Below are 17131 nucleotides of genomic sequence, written 5' to 3'. Positions count from 1 at the left end.
ACATAGGTTTGTCAGGTATATGGCTGGTGACGTTCATTCACCCTGTCACAGGTACATTAACTTTTTAATCAAAAGCAAAAGCAAGTGATGCCTTTACATGAATGAAACAGAACATAGGCATACTATCGCCATATCCACGGGTGCTGGATCCTGCTCTACCTTTTCAGCTTTTCTCTTTCAATCACAGCTGACTGCAAGCCCAAGTGAAGCACACTGTTGTCATCAGCTAATGTCTTACTTCTAAGTGCACAGAGAGGAAACAGAGATTGTCCTCCTTTAGCAGGGATATGTACACGGCAGAGAAGGTTCCCAGAATGCCCCAATGCGTTTCGTGGGTGTTCCACTTCATCCGGGGGTGACTTAGTTCCCTAGCTGAATCTGTTTTATAATTGCTCAAAAGTGCATATTGGTTTCATGAGAAATGACTTTGCATATGTAATTATGTTCACATGCTATTCTGATTTTAAAATGATTGGTTTGAATGTAGTTACGTGTTAGATGGATCCCTGTTTTTCCTATACAATTATTATTTGTTTTAAGGACAGGTATTGTATATAATTTAGATCATTTATAAATATTTTTCTCATTTGTTGCATATATTTTATTATCTTTTAGGGATATATTTGCTATGCAGATTTTGCTTATTGCTAAAAAGTGAATGCCTTTGGCCTTTATTCTCTTTTTAGATGCTTTGCTTAAAGGACCAGATCTGCCCTGAGAGGAGCGGCAGGGATGGGGTCATCTGTCTAGAGGAGATTTAAAGAAAGACTTCAGATCAACAACCCTATGTAAAGTGGGTTTAATTCTTTTTCTCATTAGACCACTGATACATTTTTAGATCCAATTTTTCTGAGCACAAATATTTTTGTGAACATTCAAAATATTGTTATTTTTTTTCTAGAAAATAATTTATATGTGTGATCCATTTTCACTTCTTTTCTAATAAGATTTGTTGTCAGATACACATTATATGTAACGTTCTTTATTCTCTATAAAATCATATACAGCACTTAAACAACTGTGTTTGTGGTTATTTTTTGCATAGTTTTTTTTTTGTATTCACTTTTAACTTTGCTGTTTATTCTCCAAGGGTTATTTTCTACATTCCTATACGTCACCTCAGTTTAGTAGCATGCACTTAAAATGTCTCGTTTTTTTCTAACTGTGCAGAACAAAGAGTGCTTAATATGCCCTTTACTTAATGCTCCAACTGATTGCATAAAAAACAAAGTATGGAAAAGGCTTTAAAATTAGTACAGAAAAATATTTGTTATACTCTGAGCATAATTAGGAGTGTTATTTTAAATAATTGGTAAATGTATTAATTCTGAGAACAAAATGCTGGTGGAATATAGCCGGCCTGGAGAAATATATTGAGCCTACCCAGTAAAGAATTCTTAAGAGCCCAATATTTGAAGCCAAGAAGGAACACTTTGTCAAAGAATGGGAGTATATCTTGAATAAATACTGATTTAATTTAATGAGGTTGATCATTTTCCAAAGAAAAACCTTTGAGAAAGAGACGTTGGAAATGTAGGATAACCTGGAGCCTTATTCTCAGTTAGAGAGAAATGCTCCAGGCTAGACTAGTCACTTACACTTAAAATAAGTCATGTTGAACATAATTCAACTGAACCAGAAAAAAGTTTATAGGGACCAAAAGGATTATGAGGAAAATTAGGGTCGTTTTCCTAGTGTATATGGAGTTAATTAGGAATTACTTTTTTTTTAATAGAAAAGATTTTATTGAAATACGAGGTTCTGTTAAAGATGGAATGCTTCTTTGGCGTAACAAATATAGGTTTTACAATACCTCAGTAGAGAGTCAGCAGGACAGACACAGACAAAAATAGCAAATGATTTCAGAAATGTACTCCATCTGAACACATTCCTTCAAATCAGTTAAGTAAAGTAGGAGAATCAGGTCCAGCAACTTGGGGTGGCATTGTTGGGATGTCCCCGCATGGGATCTAAAGAATTTCCAAAGAAACAACACATGGGTACTAAGACAGAAAATCTCAGGTCAGGAGGCAGAGTGCCATGAAAAAGTATAGTCAAGCAGACCAAAAATATACGCCAATCAAGAGGTAACAAAAAGTGTCATTTAATGACTTAAGTCATGACAGAATCCAACATCAAGTCATTAAATTACTCTTTTGGTTACCTCTTGATTGCCTTATATGTTTGGTGTGCTTGACTATAATTTTTTCATTCAAATCATTTAACAAATATACTAATGGGAGAATTAGCCATTTCTTTAGGAAGGCATCCACAGATGAACAGGTTTTCCAATCTCTCTTAAAGAGGATACATATTGTCTGAAAATTACAGTAGCGATGGGTACATTTTTCGCCAACCTGCGAATTTGCTGCTAATTTTGTGTTTCTTGCTGCTTGGCTTTCAAAGTGACATTCGGGTGGAGAGTGAGAAAATGAGAGTGAACCCTATTTTACTAGAGTCCCCAGCTCACCTAGGATATATGCTAATAGGATAAGCAAAGTATGTTTAGATCAATCCTATTAGCAGATCTCCCAGGTATCTCAGGTGTGTTTTTTCTTTGTGCACAGGTATCTCTCCCCATATTGTTTCAAGGTGGTTTTGAGGGGATATATATAGCATTTGTGGCTATAGTGAAACAAGACTCTCTCTCTCCCTTGGTCCTGGATTTCTTAGCAAACCAACTGTTTACACATTCATGGGTGGATGCCGTGACAATCGCAGGGAGAGGGAGAGGAAGAGGTGAAAACAATGGCGGTTTGAGGGTTATTATCGTCAGAAGTTTTTTATGGTCAAAATCTTGCACCAAATTGAATGTTATTAGAAAAATCAGTAAGACATCCACGACTCAAAGTTTGACAAATTCACCCATCTCTGTTCAACATAAACAGAAAAAGTAGACCTGGTAGAAGAGGGGAAATTGTAGAGATGGGGCGCCCAAATCCATTTCCCAGATTTTCTCGCATTCCCCCCCCCCCCCCCTCCCACCCCAAAAAATCCGTTTCAGTGTAAAATCCACAAATGGATTTGGTCGGTTTTAATCTGCGCGGATTCATCAAAAACCGCAGTTGGATGCAATGCATTGATGGATTTGCAGAATCCAATCCTCGGATTCAGCAATCCATTGGGGGATTCTTAAAAATCCATCAACGAATTGCTGAATCTGTAAAACACGAATCGCCTCTTTTGAGATTGACTTGCTGACCAAAGGAACCAGCCAATCCGCTGCGGATCCGAATCTGCCCCCAAATTTGCCCATCTCTAGAAAAGAGGAGGGAATAAGACCACAAAAAAGAAGATAAATAATTAGAAAAGGTAACTCTCTCGAAATGCATTTTTGTATCCAATATATCTTCTGTTGAATTAAATAATAGTAAAAAAATAACTTTTTGGTAAGGGTTTATCATTTGCACCTTCTTGTGGTGAGAATTAATTTCAGTTATTTATAGACCTGAAAAAGTATATTAGAAACCTCACTTTAAAACAAAAAATGTTGACTTAAAGCTGCAGTTCAGTCTTTTTTTTTCTTTTCTTTTTTTAATTTCTTTTTTTGCTTCAATATTTTCATGTGGGCAATCTCTAATTACCTAAAGAACTGTATAGCTGCCAGTCAATTCGTTCTCCATGTATTGATCTGCAAAATTTGGTGACATCATTAGTGAAGGGATCTGTTTTTTTTCTGCTTCTGTCTCTCAGTGGAAGCTCATGAATATTCATGAGCACTCCTGCACTGACATGTGCTAGAGGGAGGGCACATGTGCTAGAGGGAGGGCAGGGCTGACAAAGGGGTGTGCCAGGGCTTGTGACAGGACATGAAGGGGCAGTGCCTTAGCAAATGCTTGTTAAAATAGAATACAAGAAAATTTATCTTTCAAAGTTGTTTTTTTTTAAAACAGAAAATGCTAAAGTATTTTTTCTTACTACAGAACTGATTTATTAAAAAAACCACACATGCAGGATATTGACTGAACTGCAGCTTTAAAACAAAAAGAAATGTAGATATGTTATATTTCTAGAGTTCATACAAATATAATAATCATACACATTTAAAATATAAATCAACTTTATTTCAGTTCAAGTTCCAAAGAAGGTTTTGTTGAAACATTACAAAGATTAGTTAAGAAGGATTTTCACAAACTGTGTTGCAAGAAAAACGAATCCAGCTGAACAAATAGCATTAAATGATCTTCTGGGACAAGATAATTTGGTAATTAGACAAGCAGACAAAGGAGGTGGTGTTGTTATGCAAGATAAGAGTGACTATATTAAAGAGGCAAAGATACTCATGGGAGACACTGAATCGTATTGTCCACTAAATCATAATCCTACTTTGTTTTTAGAAGAATCAAAAACTTTATTAGCTGAAGCCTGTCAAGTGATATAAAGCTAAACTAAACTAAGCAAATTTACACTGAATGTTTGGAATTAAGCAAGATCAAAATTCTGTCTAATTTCCACTCCACCTATACTAGTCCCCCCCGATTTGACAACCCAAAACATTCCCCTAGGATTTAGCACAAAGATATTTGAAAACTTGAAAAAGAAACACATTTTAGATATTGGTAGTGTCTAAGGGGAAGCTCTTGGAATTTGACAAGCTATGCCAAAAACATTCACTAGCCAAATCTGAATTATTCAAATATCTGCAATTGTGGCACTTTATTCTTAATATTTGTCCTAATCTTCAATTCTCGGTTTCTACTACTTTTGAGAGATTACATAATTATCAAAAGGGTCTAATCCCCATTTTGTATAATTGTGTACCATTTTCAGTTGGTTCCTATTGGTGACCTTCCAAGTCATAAATATATGAAAAAGTGGGAGGTTGACCTTCAAACTAAAATTTCAATGGAAGGACATTTGGGATTGTGCATCTAAGACCTCAATCTGTACAACAACCAAGGAGAATGTTTATAAAATATTGTTTAGAGGGTATCTCACTCCAAAAAGGTTGAGTCAGTTATTCCCAGGTTCTTTGGATCAGTGCTGGAGAGGATGTCAACAAATTGGGGATCTCTCTCCTGATTCTGCACATGATTATTTCCAAAAAGGGTTCTTAAAACTCTGTGATACCCTTGTTCCACTACGCAGAATAAGATTATGGGAAGCCCACCTTCCATTAGTTGCAACCAACCTTATTGCGCTTTACAATATGCCCTGTGGAAAAGATATAAAGTAACTGGCACTACCAAGGATCTTAACAACTACAGGAGCCTGAGGAATATGCACACGGCAAACAAGACTAGCAAAAGCCTAATATTGTACAGACAATTAGCTCTTTTGAGCCAGTATAAAAAGTACTGAGCTATGGGACTCAGCCATCCTCCTGATTAAGTGGATGACCCACGAAACGCATTGGGGGCATTTTGTGAACTTTCTCTGACATATGCACATCCCATCAGAAGAAGACAATCCCTGCTCCATCTCCGTGTCCGTAGAAAGAAGATGCTAGCTGATGGTGGCGATGCATAGCACCTAGGCTCACTGTTGGTGATCGAAGCAGAAACGCTAGAGGGTTAGAGCAGGATGCCGGACTTCTGTTACAGGATGTGTGGAATCTGCTTATGTTATTTTCTGTTCTTGTAAGGGCATTACTTGCTCCTTGATTTACACTATTATGAATAAGATAATGCACCATTATTCATATATATATATATAGCATGTATACAAACTTAGCACGTTACAAAACCATGATACATACATATTAATATATATATATATATTAATATGCATGTATCATGGTTTTGTAACGTGCTAAGTACTTGGTTAAGTCTATTTGCAAACTTAAAATAATATTTTTATTTATAAGGTGTGTGGATTAAAGCTGTCTGTTAACAGTTAATGAGACAACAAAATCATGACTTTTAATGATCATCTCAATAACGACAGTTGTTTTTAATGGAGAGAATGTTTAATTATCTAGAGTTTGGATCGAAAAGTAATTGATATGCAGCCATATAATTCCAAAGATAATTGCAGTTGAGTCTGATTAATATCATTTGGTGTTTATTAAGCAATTCACTGAAGCTGTTGATGTTGACTTTTAGATGACATTTTATATAATTCTAAAAGGGGAATTCAGTTCATGACAAGAATACAGTGAACAGTGCATAGTACTACATTCTGGGTGGGTGTACTTTGCAATAGTTAGAAGAAAAGGTAAGAATGTACATCTTAAAAGGTACAATCCCTGGTAGTTTACCATACAACAACTTGTAAAGAATGAAACAATCTAATTGGCTTTCTTAGACAAATGTAACCATACTTATAACCAAAAATGGTTGAATTAAACACAAAAAAGACTTTGGCTATTTTGGGGTAGGCAAGCAGAGGTGAGGAAAAGATAGGTAGAGATACACCCTCAAATCATTTCTATCTATTCCAATAAATGATGTGTATCCTCGAGATTGAAGGAAGAGTCAGCACTCCAGGGATCTTTGTCAAAATGTGATTTAATCCACAGAAATCCTGTAAATTAAATCACTTTTTACAGACCCCTGGAGTGCTGTCTCTTCCTTCAATCTAGACTAGGATACACATGATATATTCATCTTCCTGCTGCGGGCTGATTTCCAGGCATCCAAGGCAATTGAAAGCGGTCAAGTGAGTGTACCTGCTCTCCTTTAATATCTATTCCAATAATGTAATAGAAAACGTATTGTTATCAAATAGTTAGCCAACACATTCGTTTTCATTTAGCAGTTACTGCTATTGCATGGTATATTGGGCAATCCGGCGTTCTGTAGATACGCCAATCTGCCCAGCCAGACATTGACTGGTCACTAAGGACTGGTCTAAAAGTTAGCATCAGACGTCATCATAGCGCAACCAACATGCGTTTCGCCTCCACTTGGCTTTGTCTCTTCACCACTATTCTCTATCTCAACAGTAGAGGGAAAATAGAAGAGAAAATTACTGGAGTTTGTAATAGGGGTATACAGTATATACTTAAAAATAGCACAGAATATTGAGCGTTTGATATGTGTACAGGGTGTTTAGAACATTACAACCCAGACCACACATACATTTTAAAACTTTTTTTTACTGCCAGTAAGAGGTGAATTATCTTCTATTCTTTGTGATTGTGTTATTCCTGGTTTAGAGTGCAGTATTGGGGAACTCTCCTCTTGGTCACTACAGTGGCAGCCTCCTATGTTTGTACTCAACGTTCCCCTTTGCACCATCCTTGCAACATAAATGAAAATACACCTAGTTGAGCAGAGCATTTTTTGCGAGTGTAATTAAATGATAGAATGCAATACATATATTTCATTGGCTGATTTTACAAAGTGTTGTGTTATTCATTTTTTTTTTGTTATTCTAAACCCACACATTTATTAAGCTTTTTTTTTTATCATTCTTATTTGTTCTGAGGGGAAAATAGCTATTAATCAAAAGTCAGGAGTATGTTGATAATACAGTTATGGCAAACAACAAATGTATGTTATCTATCAAACTGCTCTTTTATCATTTACTGCCATTTTCACAGCCAGTTTTAGGTTTACGAGTTATGTAAAATTCTGAATATTCAGCAAACTCTAGGATATAATTTATTGTGAATGCAAGTTAAAGACTATGGGTATTAATACGGGTTGGAAGATAAATGAGAAAAAAACATATGAACAGAATACAGTACAATCATTTTGAATAAATGAATAACTCCTAAGATGTAAGGTGACACAATACACAGTGAAAACCACGCCTAAAAGAAACCAATAATATATTCTATCGAAAACCTTCATAATAGCTATTTTTGAAAATTATGTGAAGACTTTATACTCTTACTTAGTTGAGGGTTAAAACTATGTAAGAAAAATGTTACTTATTTTTTCCAATGGACTCATGAAAAACTGAAGCAACAGCTCAATTAAAAATAAAAGTATTGATTGACATCTGTCTTCTACACCCCGACGACGCCATACCCTGTCCCATGATGCATTTCTGTTTTACCCGCAACTGCCGGTCGACAAAAAGTTCCTGACGTGGTTTAATCGCCAAAAACTAAGAATGGAAGCACAAGTACTGGTGCAACAAGTTACTGAGTTTTTACTGCATGTAATAGCAGAGCTGCGATATAACGTTTCAGGGTCAGAGCTCCTTCCTCAGACAATAATCCACCCATTGGGGCTGTAATCCCGAAACGTAACATTGTAGCTCTGCTATTACATGCAGTAAAACACAGCAACTTGTGTGCTTTAGAACTGTTATATAAAGGATGCGGCATGCGGGCGCGCGTTCCTATGCGACCGCGCGTGCACGTGCCGCATACTTTTCCTGTATATAGTGCCGGGAGGTGCAGGTAATGTATATGTGTGTATGTATGTGTGTATATGCGTGTATATGTGTGTAAATGTTGTGTGAGTGTAAGTAAGATTTTTTTACATTTAAAAAAAAGTTTAATAATTTTTTTTTACTTCTGCAGTTATTTACCCCCCACACACACACACACACACACACACACACACACACACACACACACACATACACACATCCATACACACATCCATACAAACACACCTCCACGCATACATGCATACATACATACACACCAATAATACATTTGAGCGCAGGCAGCAGCGCGAAAAGATTAATTTTTTCTGTCGGCTGTCGGCTCACCTCGCCCTGCCATGCACGCGATATAAAACGGGCCTTATTTTTTGTCTATACTATTATAGCCCTCTATTTGGATCATGGGGGTAGATGGGCTAGTCTGCACCAAGATCTACTTTCTTTACTTGATCTCACATTGGGAGTGCCCCTGCATATCTTTATTTCACTCAAGTGGTTTAATGTTTGCATTGTTACGGGATGTGCATCATTGTGTTTTACAGACCTTACAATGTATTTTTGGTGCCTGAAGCACAGAAAGATTACTGCACCATTATTTTATCTGACCTGCCTTCCATGCACCTCTCTGCCTCACAATCTATTAAAAATGCTGCTGTTCTGCAATGCAGTAGCTATCGCCCGATCTCTCTTCTAAACGATGATCTGAAGCTATATAGCAAAATCCTGGCGAACAGGTTAAATCCTATATTACCGAGATTGATCCACATAGATCAAGTGGGATTTGTGTCGGGTAGACAGGCTTCAGATAACACTCTGAAAATAATAAATATAGTGGACCATGTCCATCTCACTGGAACCAGAGCTATGCTTCTAAGCCTAGATGCAGAGAAGGTGTACGATAGAATAGACTGGGTATTCTTAGATAAAACATTGCAAAAATTCAGATTTAAAGACTTGTTTCTAGAAGGAGTACGAGCATTATATCAAAACCCGATTTCCAGGGAATGGGTTGGACCCAATTAAAATTAAAAATGGCACAAGACAGGGATGCCCACTGTCCCCTCTTCTATTCACCCTAACGATTGAACCCTTAGCCGCGAATATGCAAGCAAATTAAAATATATACGGGGTATAGCAATTGGGAAAACAAATTACAAAATGTCTCTATTTGCAGATGATATTATTTTAAGACTAACGAGCCCCCAGACTTCTCTACTCAATCTCCAAAAGTTTTGTCTTATTTCGGGAAAATCTTAGGGTATAAAATTAATAGTGATATCACAGGCCCTAAATTTGAATCTCCCAGACCCTGAGGTTAAACTGTTAAAACTGAATTTCAACTGCAGATGGAGTTCCTCTCATATTAAATATTTGGGATTAAATATGACCAGGTACTACTACTCTCTATATCAAAGAGACTACCCACCCCTATTCAATAAGATCAAAAAAGATTTGGCAAACTGGGAAGGATACCAGGTGTCGTGGATCGGGAGAATAATATCAGTCAAAATGAATATACTCCCAAGGTTATAATATCACTTCCGGACTCTCCCGGTCCGGATACCTGGATCTGAATTAAAAAATCTACAAAATAAAATATTCCATTACATCTGGCAGGGCAAAAGGCCCAGGACGGCCAGATCAGTTATGCTCACGTCAAAAATAAGAGGGGGCATGGGCGTCCCAGATGTCTCAAAGCACTACCAGGCGGCCCAATTACGACAAGTGGTGGTCTGGAATGCCGACCCAGCCAAATATTGCTTGTTAGCTATTGAATCTCAGTACACCAGAATGTCTTCTCTGCCAATGTCCTTATGGGCCCCGGAAAAAAAAGGAGATACAGGTGTAACAGTTTGAGCTGGGTCCGAAGAGATGTACATGGGAGGTATGGACCAAGTCTAAGAGGGGAGGGAAAAATAAATAGTGTTCATCTTTGTCTGCTAATCTAGCTACCGATAGTCTCATTTGTAGGATGCTCTACGCCTTGGTTACTATACACAGATATTTGCAATAGGACATGTAGCTTTTACATTTTCATGCAGTTACAATCATATATACAAAGAACTGAATCGTCAAACAGCGCTAAAACGTGCCGACCAGGATGCCCATGTTTGATCAAATTTACCATGGAATCTGGGAGGTATGCCGTAACCTTTTCCGTAGCCAATACGTCCCATATTTTATTCTTAACTTGGGTTAGGGTTGGTGCATTGGGGGATATCCCACTTCCCGCAATTATACATTTAGTTGCTATGAACATGGGAGAAATTAGCTTTTGTGTATGCCTGTCTTTGCTGGGTGAGATGTGATAATCTCGAATCTGCTAGATGTTTAAAACATTTCTTAAAGAGCAGGGGAATGTTGGATTGGAAGTGTATTCCTGGAGGAAGTAATATTAACTCCCAAATACTTAATATGTGAGATACAGTTCTTAAAGAGAAAATTACATTGCAAGAGCTTCAATGTGTGGGCCGGTAGCATTAAGTACAGTACCTCCAATTTTGTTTAATTGATTTTAAAATGTAACGGTGCGCCAAAGTTTTTCAGGTCTTGGGAAAGATTTGGTTGTGATATAACTGGTTGAATAATGTCAGCATAATATCATCTGCATATAATGTGGCCTTGTATTCATATCTGCCCACTTTAATACCCGAGATATCTGTGTTAGATCTTATATGGTAAACCAAAGTTTCTATTGTGAGGGCAAAAAATAGTGGGGACATGGGGCCTCTCTGACAAGTGCCATTGTTGATCAGCACTTGGTAGAAATAATAAGCATTAACTTTTATAGTTACCAGTGGCCGGGCGTACAATGTTTTAATACAAACAATAAATCTGTCACCAAAATTGAAGACCCTCGAAATGTGAAACAAAAAATTCCAATAAATTCTGTCAAAGGCCTTCACAGCATCAAGGCTACAGTTGGAATCTTTGTTATGTTAACATGGTGTACTATATTTTTAAGTCTCAGTGTGTTATCCAAAGCTTATCTAGTTTGTATAAAACCCATCTGGTAACGATGGATCAGGCGTGAGAGGAATTCCGATAACCTGTTGTATAGGATCTTTGTGTATATTTTCAGGTCAATATTTAGGAGTGAAATTGGTCCGTAGCTGGCACGATTTGTTTTGTCCTTGCCTTCTTTGGAAATGTGGTTATACGTGCCTTTGTCATAGTGTTGATACATTTCTCTCCTTTCATATGTGAGTTAAATACCTTCTGCAGGTGAGGTTCCAGACTTGAGGCACATTTTTTATAATATGCATTAGGAAATCCACCTGGGAGTGGGGATGTATGACATTTAAGCACTGTCATTGTATTCAGTATCTCATCCAAAGAGATGGGGGTTTCATACTTTGTCTGTATCCAGCATTTTGGTAAAGCCCGTTTTCTCCAAGTAGTCATGGATTACCCTACTGTTTTGTCCTGTGGAGACCGGGGATCCCGGGTTATAATAAAGCTTATTAAAATATTCTCAGAAGCTCACTCCGATATCTTTTGGGCCTGAGTCTAAAGAATCCATGATCTTTCAAATCTGCTCAATATTGGAGAAGGGCTTAAGTTTTTGCAATGTATTTGCTAGGAGGGATTCCGCCTTATTGGCTTTAGCATAATATTTCTGTTTCGGCCAATGCATTAATTTTTCTATTTTGTCTTGGGCTTGGGCTTACACCAAGTTCCCCCCGGAGGCCAATCAGTTTCTCCCACGTCTGTTTTCGTAGGTTGCCTCCTCCCTTCTTTAAGCCTCTACACGCCTTTGCCTTCATATATCTCAACTCTGATCTCTCGTTACACCCCATCTCACCTCTTACACTTGACAAAAGAATGTCTCATCACCTTTAAGCCCTACAGCTCTCACACCTCTTAAACCTTTTTAACTCACCTCCCCCTACAGTATGTATTAAACTCTCTCCCACTCAATATTTGTCAAACTCTTTTTCTTTCCATTTGTAAAGCCCATCTGAAAAGGAATCTCTTCAAAGGAGCCACTCATGAAATTACTTATACCTACGCTGCTGACATCAGAGGCACTTAACCTCCCTGACTTGTACTCTTAATCAATAAACCTTTACTCATACTGTGTCTGTAAGTCTCCTAATGCAGGGGTGCACAAACTGCCTGTGCTGCACCCCCCTGCCTGCTCTCCCCCGGGGTCGCACCCCCCTTACCTTTAATCCGGCATCAAATGACGCCGCGGGGTCATGGGATGTCACGTGACATGGGATGTCACATGTCATTTGACACTGTGTTGCCATGGTCTTAAGCCGGCTCAATTCAGGTGAGTTACAGAGGCCTCGCGCTGAAGAGTGGAGGGCCTCTGTAACCACCACTCCTGTCCTAATGTACCACTTATCAACAAAAAAGAAAAATGCAGGGTCCAAAAGACGGAGACTGCAGAAACTCCAAAAACGGGGCACTCAGGTAGGTGTTAAATGGTACAACAATAATGATTATTTTATTGTTCAACAAAAGATCAAAAAATGGACAAAACAATGCTAAAATCAATACATTTTAATTGATTTTAGCATTGTTTTGTCCATTATTTTGATCTTTTGTTGAACAATGAAATATTCATTATTTTTGTACCATTTAACACCTACCTGAGTGCCCCGTTTTTGGAGTTTCTGCATTCTCCGTCTTTTGGGCCCTGCATTTTTCTTTTTTGTTGATGATTCTTATTGCTCCTGGGTGCACCGCCCTTTATATTTGATTTTTGGTTGGTTAGGTTGTTTATTTTCTTTTTCATGGTAGTAGAGCTCGCCTCAGCCCCTCCTTTCCTGTACCACTTATATTAGGATAAAGGGTTTAGGGTAAGGGGTTAAGGTTTTTAAGGTAGGGGATTAGGATAAAGGGTTTAGGGTAAGGGGTTAAGGTTTTTAGGTTAGTGGATTAGGATAGAGGGTTTAGGGTAAGGGGATAAGATTTTTAGGTAGGGGATTAGGATAAAGTGTTTAGGGTAAGGGTTAAGGTTTTTAGGGTAGGGGATTAGAAAGGGTTTAGGTTAAGGGGTTCAGGTTTTTAGGGTAGGGGATTAGGATAAAGGGTTTAGGTTTTTAGGGTAGGGGATTAGGATAAAGGGTTTAGGTTAAGGGGTTCAGGTTTTTAGGGTAGGGGATTAGGATAAAGGGTTTAGGTTAAGGGGTTCAGGTTTTTAGGGTAGGGGATTAGGATAAAGGGTTTAAGTTAAGGGGTTCAAGTTTTTAGGGTAGGGAGTAGTGTTAGTATTTGGGGTTAAGATTAGGGGTTTATTGCGAGTAGCGACTAAACAGCGGCGGATATTTGGTTGCAGCAAAATGGCCTAGACCGCAAGGCAGTATGAATACATAAGAGCAAACTAGCAAAAGGCTACGAGTCTAGTCTATGAGTCGTAGTGTTAAATAATACTTCTAGAGACACAAACTCTTTACAATAAGATACACTCTTTTAAGTACACAAAGCATTATCTGTAAAAGAACAAAAAATATAAAAGGTTGTGTACCTACCATAGTAATTGTTAGAATACTGCAACATCATTAGCTGCTTAACATGGGCAATTGATCTCAATATGATGCTGCAGAATAGAGAAGTGTTATGGGAAGGTTAAAAGGTGACTATATTGTCATGAATCATTGCACAAGCTAATCACTAACATCAAGATTATTAAAATCATTATTGGACTATAATTTAAATCTTGATTTACCAGCTAACCATCTGCTGCCTGGAGGCAATTTGCCACAGTAGCAGAGTTGAAACAAGTCAAACATTAAATCATCATCAACTGATCAACCCACAATAAAGGCAGCTGAGTGAAGATTTTCTTTTCAAATGGCTTTGTAATAAAGAAAACAGGTTCTTAACCCATATTCGCAGGTCAAGATTCCATTTTGTGCAACATTCCACTGATTTATCGTTGAAGGTTTGCAGTGTATTCGAATCATTTGAATGTAATCATTTTCTTTGCAACAGTTCATTTAAATTCTCAATGCTTCATTTATCGCAGGAAAAAATCCATTGCATGCCATGGTCATTTGATACTCTATTCCAGCTGTGCGCAAACTGGGGGGCGCGGGATTTTCTAAGGGGGTGGTTGCAGAGCCCCCGCGCTTTTCCCCCACGCATGTAAATTAAATGTCGGGGGGGAGGCGCTAGGCCTCTGCAACTTCCCTTACCTGCTCTCAGCTGGCTCTTCCATGACACGTCGCCATGACAACGCAGCGTCAAATGGCAACGCGCCACATGACATTGTGACGTCATATGACGCGTGGAGCCCGAGAGTAGGTAAGGACGGGGGGTGGGAGCGTAGGCAAGGGGGAGCGGAGACAGGGGGGGGGCGCGAACTTAAAAGTTTGTGCACCCTGCTCTATTCTCTGTTATTTCATGGTGAATCAGCTTTTTCAAAAATCTTTCATTTTAGCTGGATGTTATTTTCATTAGTTTACTTTCTAATGCACCAAAACGAATTGCTATATATTTGAATATTCGCCATATTTAGGTAAGTGAGCGTATTTAATTGTTTTTCATTCAAACAGTTGTTGTACGTTTACACAAAACGTTTTAAAGATATCGCTGCTTCAGCACAGGTGGCTCAATCAGTAGCTCAGTCATTTATTGGGTCAATGATTGAGCCACCTGTGCTTAAGCAGGAATAGCCTTAAAACCTGACCTGTTGGTGGCCGTTGAGGACTGTAGACTCTTGTCTAGATACTGTGCATCGTTTCATTTCAAGATAAAACTAATGTGCGTGAAAAAGTTTCAGTGGTGCACAGTTTTCAGTTTTTCCAGAAATAAAATACATTTTCTACAAATGAATCCAAAAATTGATTCTTTAATCAGATTATATGTTTAACCTATCGAGAGAGAGAGAGAGAGAGAGAGAGAGAGAGAGAGAGAGAGAGAGAGAGAGAGAGAGAGAGAGAGAGAGAGAGAGAGAGAGAGAGAGAGAGAGAGAGAGAGAGAGAGAGAGAGAGAGAGAGAGAGAGAGAGAGAGAGAGAGAGAGAGAGAGAGAGAGAGAGAGAGATGCATCAAGAATACGATAAAGATGGCTGTCAAAAAAATTGACCTCAAAAGCGAAGAAACTACAAACTGAAGCTGACAGGCCATCTCTGGAGGGAATAGTGGGAAGTCATGATAAAAAAAAGTGTGCCTGCATGTGGCTACCGAGTTAAGATGAGATTTCCTGAAAATCAGAGCTCATTTAGCACATGCAAGGAGCCTAATTGAGTGTTTAGTTTTATGCATTTAATGTGCTTCCAATCTAAAAATAATAATGATACTTGACAAGCTTGTTCTTCGTGTATTGTTCCTGTTGGGGATATGTATGAAAGTCCCCCAGCTGTCACAGCGGTGAAAAATATAGATGGAATATCTCTCCGTCTCTGCAACACGAAAGCAGCAGCCATGCATCCTTGTAGTATAGATTTGACATTTAGTTTTTTTTAAATGAATGATTTATAGTACATTACGTGCAGTTTGAAGGAGTGACTCAGTGAGTTAAGACACTGACACTGAAACCAATGACAGTGACTTTGAAGCAGGTAAATGGAGTTCAAATTCCAGTTGTCAGCTGACCCAGGGCAAAAGCTTTTATCTCCCTATTCCTCCGGCATTACACATACTGAACTGCCCAGGGGCTCATTGTGCCTGCAGAACTCTATGTAGAGCGCTTTGTACACTATCAGCGCTATATAAGAAAAATATATATTGTTATTAAATGGCAAGGTTTTTTAGCTATCTGGTTTTAGGCTTTGCTGAAAAGAGAACTTGAGCACTGTTTCTCAAGTCAATTTTGAATTGTTTTCTTAGGATATGACTTATATTCTATTTTCTTTTTAAACCTTTATAAATGAACAGGGCTTTAAACACTAGAGTTCCAGCAAAATAAGAACAGCCTATCAGTTTTTAACCTCCCTTTCTTTGGGAGCTCTTCCCTCTCATCGCATTCCCAGGCTTCTGGAACAGTGACCATTGGAAGAATGACTTTACTGACTTACTTACATAGAGGATAGCAAAGCCATTAACAACTTCGATACTGCCATTCACAAACAAGGTGACGGATTGCAGGATGATATATTTATGAAGGAGACTGACCAAATCAATTTATTACATTAGCATTCATAGCCACCATCCACCAGGTGCCATCAGAGAACTACCGTTTAGTCAATTCCATCGTGCCAAAATAATAATTAGCACACCTAGAACAGGCACTAATAGATAACATGCAAACCAAATTTATTAACAGGGGTTAGCCGGCTTCACTGTTTAAAACACAATGTGCCAAAGCAGGAGCTTTAAGAACTTTAGATCTTCCCTCCTAACCACAGGTCAAGCAAGAGATCATACAGTCACTAGGGAGGACTCTTTATCGCTTGTCTCTACATACAGCACACTCAGAGGGCGGATTAAGAATATTGTTCTGAAGCACTGGCACCTTTTGGCCACAGATGCATCATTGGCAGATTCTCTATCTGCCAAAACCCCTCTTTTCGTACAAGAGGGGCAGAAATCTGAGGGATGGTCTTATCAGAGCTGATCTAGGGGTTAAAACCGTGACTCAGACTTTTCTGTGTACTCCCAAATTTGGCACCTACGGGTGCTGCAGCTGCTCTCTGTCTGTCCCATAATGTGATATACCTTATCAAATGTCTTTGTGGCCTTGGATAAGTGTGGGAAACTACCCAAAGTGTCAAGGACATTAGCCGTTAGAATAAAGCTTCAATCCGTAGAGGTGATGTAGAGGCCCCAGTGGCACATAACTTCTTACAAGCTGGGCATAATGTGAGTCAACTCCATCAGATAGAGTCCAAATGGGTCAGGAAGTTGGACACATTGGCCCCTAAGGGGATCAATAAGGAGTTGGCCCTAAGC

This window comes from Ascaphus truei, chromosome 14 (genome assembly GCF_040206685.1).
Source record: "Ascaphus truei isolate aAscTru1 chromosome 14, aAscTru1.hap1, whole genome shotgun sequence".
Taxonomy (NCBI): Eukaryota; Metazoa; Chordata; class Amphibia; order Anura; family Ascaphidae; genus Ascaphus; species Ascaphus truei.
The sequence above is the reverse complement of the archived record's forward strand: the minus strand, read 5'-3'. Positions refer to the sequence as shown.